General features: G+C 27.0%; 1 pseudogene; it reads right to left on the bottom strand.

The window, feature by feature from the left end:
* Positions 1–2,849: 2,849 nt before the first annotated feature.
* On the bottom strand, positions 2,850–2,987 carry LOC149170522 (U4 spliceosomal RNA; annotated as a pseudogene).
* Positions 2,988–6,333: the final 3,346 nt, after the last annotated feature.

The raw sequence follows: 6,333 nt of genomic DNA, 5'->3' as shown, positions 1-6,333 counted from the left end.
TTTTCAATGATTCCCTAAACATTAGATGATGGTGATGGAAATGCTAAGCCTTAGCAATAACACTAGCCTCTTCAATACAAACATGATGATTGGTTTTCTCACGATGTTCAGCTAAAGCGGAAGACTTAGATCTCCTATGCTTAAGATCCGCATTGACAAGTCTCCCCAATATACAAGAACAAGGGATCATATAAACACCTTTCATATCCTTAAGGTGGATAGATACTTAATTGAAAATCTTTAATATTTTACTTCTATGTTATAACTTTCAATACCTTTTTGTTGCCACTTTTAAATTGATGTGCAAAAAACACCATAAACTTTTAAATTGATGCTTAAAAGCAAGATAAATTATTCTCTTAAGATTTTATTTTATATACAAACCTAGGGTTGGAGTGTTTACTTTGAATTATTTTATAATTTAATAATAATTCTTTAGATCGAACGGACCTTTGTAGTTTGCAATGTTGTGAATTCCATATACTGAAGCATGGCATTTGATTAAACGTTCTGACTATTTATAGTTGTGTTTCTTCTTCCTCATGGATGCAACTCCTGGTTCGACCCCCTCTCACAATGTTTAATCAATCTTAACTAAACCATTTTTTATATATCCCCTACACAGTCGCAGGTATGCCCTCCCATTCCTTCAGGATAGGATGGGCCGCGCGGATTTAACCTACAAACTTCGCGAAAAAAATTCCAGGCTGCCTGATATGCATCTATGGCTTACACTATATAACTCAGTGACAGACTTGGATGAGTTTTAATCCAATTACCCTACGTTCATCCCCAATCCATGATTTTTTTTGCATTCTTTTTTCAAACGACTCTACCAAACACCGTACGGTGATTTGGTCTCTCGCAGATTAAACACTCATGTAATTCACTTGCATGATAATTATTTTTATTTTCTGATACTCCAGTTGATTTGCTTTAGAACCTTAACGAATTGTTTGGAGTTGAGAACCTGAGAACCATGACGAATTGTGTGAAATTGAAAAGTGGGTGGGATTTTTATTCTTTTTTTTTATTTTTTTTGGTGATTTTAGTTTTGTTTTTCTAATGATATGATATTTTTTTGTTGTTGCTTCCTGTATGAATATACACCACTGGTCCAACTAATTGCACACTTTGATAATTTTTTTTTATTTTTTATTTTTTAATTTAGAGTAACATTAAAGGAAAACAAAGATTAAAATTAATAGTGTGTATATTTTTAATTATTTAAAAATTTTCAGTGATAAAAGGGATAGTGTGTGTATTATTAATTATTTAAAAATTTTGAGTGATAAGACGGATAGTGATAGTGATGAAAGCTTTTTATACCATTTTGAAATGATTTGGATTTAATTATCTCAGGAATAAGACTATCATCCTTTTCAAACCATTGGTGACAAGTCTAATTAAAAATAACAGTGGTTGGTAGTTTCATTCAATTGTACATCAATTTCACACTTTAGTGTTGTTAATAATAACTCCAAAAAACAAGTGTCTCTATAAATCCAAAAAATAGGAGTCCATTAATTTCAACATTTTCATCATTCCAATAGGCAATGAAAATAATAACTCCAAAAAACAGATTTCCATCAATTTCTTTTTTTGGTTGCTAAGTGGGTGAATCCTTGAAAATCAAGCACAACTCAGGGGCATCTAACCTATCACCATGTATCAGGTGACATTAAGGTATCAAGAATGGGTGACAACCATGCTGGTTTTAAGGTATAGGGTGACCTTAAGGTATCCAGGACGGGTGACACATGGGCATCTAAGCCATCAAAGTCACCTGGGGATTGCACCTTCGGTGAGCCGCGGAAACCATGCTGGTTTTAAGGTATAGGTGAGACTAGAACCTGCCATCTTAGCTTAAGAAGCGCCTTCTAGCTCCTTCACCCACTGTTCTAAATTTCTTTGATAGGTTTCCATCAATTTCACCATTAATTCTGTTAATAATAATTTTGTCACTCCATTTCTGATTGTAAATGGGAGGAATAATAGAATAACTCTCCCATTCCATCTCCGATTGTAACTTTTTGAATCCCACTCCATCTTGAGTGTTTATTAAATATTTATTGCAATTATTATTCATACTATTCCATCTATTATAATCAAAGGCTCAATGGATGCATGCATTTCTTTCTTAGTGATTTACTCCAAAGATTTGAAGGGGCTTTAGCTTCTATTTGCTAAGAAAGGTGCAAAATCTTTAGCAACCTTCTTTTTCCCTACCTAGTATTTTTTCAGGGTTTCCTTCAAGATGAATGGTAATAGTAGCAGCAAGAATTAAATTTTCTTTATCATGAGCTGCATGAGTAAATGATACAAGTAGATGATGATAGGGGATGTGGGGAAGAACAGTAGTTTTCTTTTAGAGTAATTTTATTTAGAAAAAATTAATGAATAATCTCACATTCTAATGAAAAATCATATTTGAATTGTCAAATACTTAGAATTTTTTTCCTTGTTGAACCTCAAATAAAAAAATGAAGTCAAACAGTTTTTGAGTTGCAATCCCAGAGGAAGTACCACTGAATCTGTACATAGAGTTGATATTGACGTACATACCTTACGGCAATTAAAATGTTTTCTGCAGAAAGAATGAATATATAACATATATTAGAATTATAAACTAAATGGCTTTGAAGAAAACGCAACCAAATGGTAATAAACCAGCGATGCAAGTTCTCTTGTAATATTGGTATTCTGGTAACCAGACTAATTCATCCACATACATTAAGAAATATCTTACCGAACTTACCATTTCTTCACCCAGTCCTAAATAAACCCTGAACATCCACGAAGAAATATCTTCCCAAATTTAACATAGGCCAACAAATTCCATATACGACAATATTATAACTTAACCAGCAATTCCCAAAAAGGCGTAGCCCAAGCCAACGAGGGGGGCCTGGAAATAGCTTTCAACCAGCAATTGACGCTCCTCGGTTTTACCTCACTGGATGCGTCATTGCCCCAAGAGCAAAGATGGCTACGTATCATTTGTTCCAAATCTTTGTATTTATTTTTCTGAATTGTGAGATGTGTGAATGTTCAATTATTTGGATGATTATAATGTTTAAAGAGTAGATCCATAGTTTTTTTCAATGATATGTGAATAACTAATTAATAATATATGGAACTTTATTTGTTTATATTTATGTGGAAGTAAATGGTAATTAAGTAGTATTTTAAAAATTATTGTTATGAGTTTAGTATTAAAAACAAGATTTTGTTGAGTTAATTATATATGGATATTGAAATATGAAAAAAATGAGGATGACCTTTATGTATTGAAAGTTTTTAGTGGTTAACTGGTACAATTTAATCAAATAGGTAGAAAATAGGTAAAAAAATATTGGGTGAATTGGAATAATTAGGTTAAAGTGCACAAGCTTTAGAGAAGATGTTAGCATTAGAGAAGATGTTTCTCACTTTCACTACACTATCACTAATGGTCATTTGAGTTGGGAGATATTAAAAGACAAACTAATTTCTCAACAATCTTTTAATAAATTCATGTTACTTGAAAACATTCAGTGACAAAACTTTGATAATGAATTGACATTAAATACCTCTCAAACTAAAATTCATTTAATACCCATGTGATTGTTAGATCATTCTCCTCTATTTAAATTTAATATAATTATATTTTGGTGTTGTGAGATTTTCTATTGTTTATAATTTGGACAAGATTGTTTGGAATTACAAGTTTTTGAGTACACAATATAAATTAAGATTAATTGAACAAAATATTGTCAAATTCCAACCAAAAATTACTAAACATCTATGTTTTAGACAAACCATTAAAAATATTTATAAATACATAAAATAAATATAATAATTGAGTTTTAAGATTAAGATCAACTTATATATGGTTATTGTTTTAAAATAATGGAGACATATAAAATTAATTGTTTTAGAAATACATTTTTTTAATGGTGAAGAAAATATAAATTATAAATATTATGATTACTGTATGATTAAAAATTACATTATTAAATAAGAAATACTATCTCAATAAATATTAAGAAATTCAAATAATTAAAAAAATATATAAATATATAAAATTATATTGAAAAATATAAACTTAAAAAATACTATTTTTAATTATTATTTAAAAAGTACCACATAATCATAATCACAAGGATTACCTTATGATATTAACAATCTATTGTTTTATTAATAAATAATTAAAATGATTTTAGATTAATTCCAAATGTGAAAAAAATTAATATATAAGAATGTGTTGTTTTAGAAATTTAGTAATATAGTTTTAATTTGATATTTCTTGATTCATTATTATTTAGTCAACAAGAATTTGTCAAATTCCATCCAAACATTATTTAGGTGGTTAGTACACCTTAAATACTACTCCTTATTTAGGTGGTTATTACACATAATCACAATTGACAATAGTTAATTATGATTCACATTACATACATAATTACAACATGTAACTAAAATAAATTCACTACTATACAAAACAAGTAGCCATGTGATCTTGAATCTAGAAAAAAACCAAGTTGCTCCCCAACTATTTTTTATTAGTTAAAATTTCACTCTTACACCACTATAAATATATGGGTTTTAAAGGTAATTAGTTGTTATTAATATTATAGGAATTTGGATAATGTATATGTGTTTTGCTGGAATGTATTAATTTAAATAACTAAATGTATTTAATATTTTATTGAGAATTGTTTAAACATTTCTTTTAACTTTTTTCAAATAAAGAGAATTATATAATTATATAAGATAATAATGAAAAAAAATTTCTCATTATATTACATGCATATTATAATATGTTAGCAAAATAAGATATGGATTTTATAAAATTATATTATAAAAAGTTATATTAAATCTCTTAGTGTAACCTTTTTTTTTTAATGATCTCCTAAATTATAATTACGAAAAAAACCATTGTATAATACAAATATGCATAAGAATAGATTAATTAAATAAAAAAATTCTTTGAAATGTTTTTTTAAACTTTAAATACCTTACTTAATATATGATTAAATTCATGTGTTGTTAGATTTTCTATTGTTTATAATTTGGCAAAGATTGTTTGGAATTACAAGTAAATTTGGGTAAAGATTGTTTGGCATTACAAGTAAATTTGACAAAGATTGTTTGGAATTACAATTAAAATTGGGTAAACAATAAAAATTAAGATTGAGTCAACAAATAAATTGCCAAATTCCTAAACATATAGGTTTTAGACAACACATTAACAATATTTATAAATACATAAAATAAAAATAATAATTTTGTTTTAAGATTAAGATCAACTTATATATGGTTATTTTTTTTAAACAATAGAGACATATAGAATTAATTGTTTTAGAAACACATTTTCTTAATAAATATTAAGAAATTCAAATAATTAAAAAAAGTTATAAATATATAAAATTATGTTGAAATATCTCACAAACTTAAAACATACTACATTTTTTATTATTTAAATTTCCTAATATTTATTAATTTACCCTTCATATCACCTAATTATATTCATGTAGATATTAATGTAGTCCATTAGAATGATTAAGTTGTGATATTAATGGAGTCCATTACAAAGATTATCTTATGATATTAACAATCTATTGTTTTATTAATAAATAAGTAAAATGATTTTAGATTAATTCTAAATATGAAAAAAATTAATATATAAGAATGTGTTGTTTTAGAAATTTAGTAATATAATTTTAATTTGATATGTCTCGATTCATTATGATTGAGTCAACAAAAATTTGTCAAATTTCAAACAAACATTATTTAGAAGGTTATTACACCTTAAAGACTACTCCTTATTTAGGTGGTTATTACACCTAATCACAATTGACAATAGTTAATTATGATTCACATTACATACATAATTAAAACATATAACTAAAATAAATTCACTACTATAAAAAACAAGTAGCCATGTGATCTTGAATCTAGAAAAAAAAACCAAGTTGCCCCAACTATTTTTTATTAGTTAAAATTTCACTCGTACACAACCATTAACATCTTTTATGGAAAATTGTGTAGTCCAACAAAAACATAAGATGGTGTTTTCTAGGCAATTTTTTGTTGGCGTTATGAATTAGGTGTTTTCCTTCATGGAAACCTACCTAATGAGTTGTTCTTATTTGATATTATAAATATATTTGTAGAGACATTGTAGCATCGATATTAAACATAGACCTTAATATAAACATAATTATAGGTTTACTAACATTAATAATCTTGTATTATAGATATTAGGTTTAGAAAATTATGGAATTGTGTTCAGTGTCGTAATAATGTTATCATCACTCATTTGATTTTATAAAGTGTGTATATGTGAAT

This window comes from Pinus tabuliformis, chromosome 4_2 (genome assembly GCF_031772625.1).
Source record: "Pinus tabuliformis cultivar Carrire ecotype Pingquan chromosome 4_2, CPIR1, whole genome shotgun sequence".
Classification (NCBI taxonomy): domain Eukaryota; kingdom Viridiplantae; phylum Streptophyta; class Pinopsida; order Pinales; family Pinaceae; genus Pinus; species Pinus tabuliformis.
Note: the sequence above shows the minus strand (reverse complement) of the source record. Positions and strands in the feature narration are given on the sequence as shown.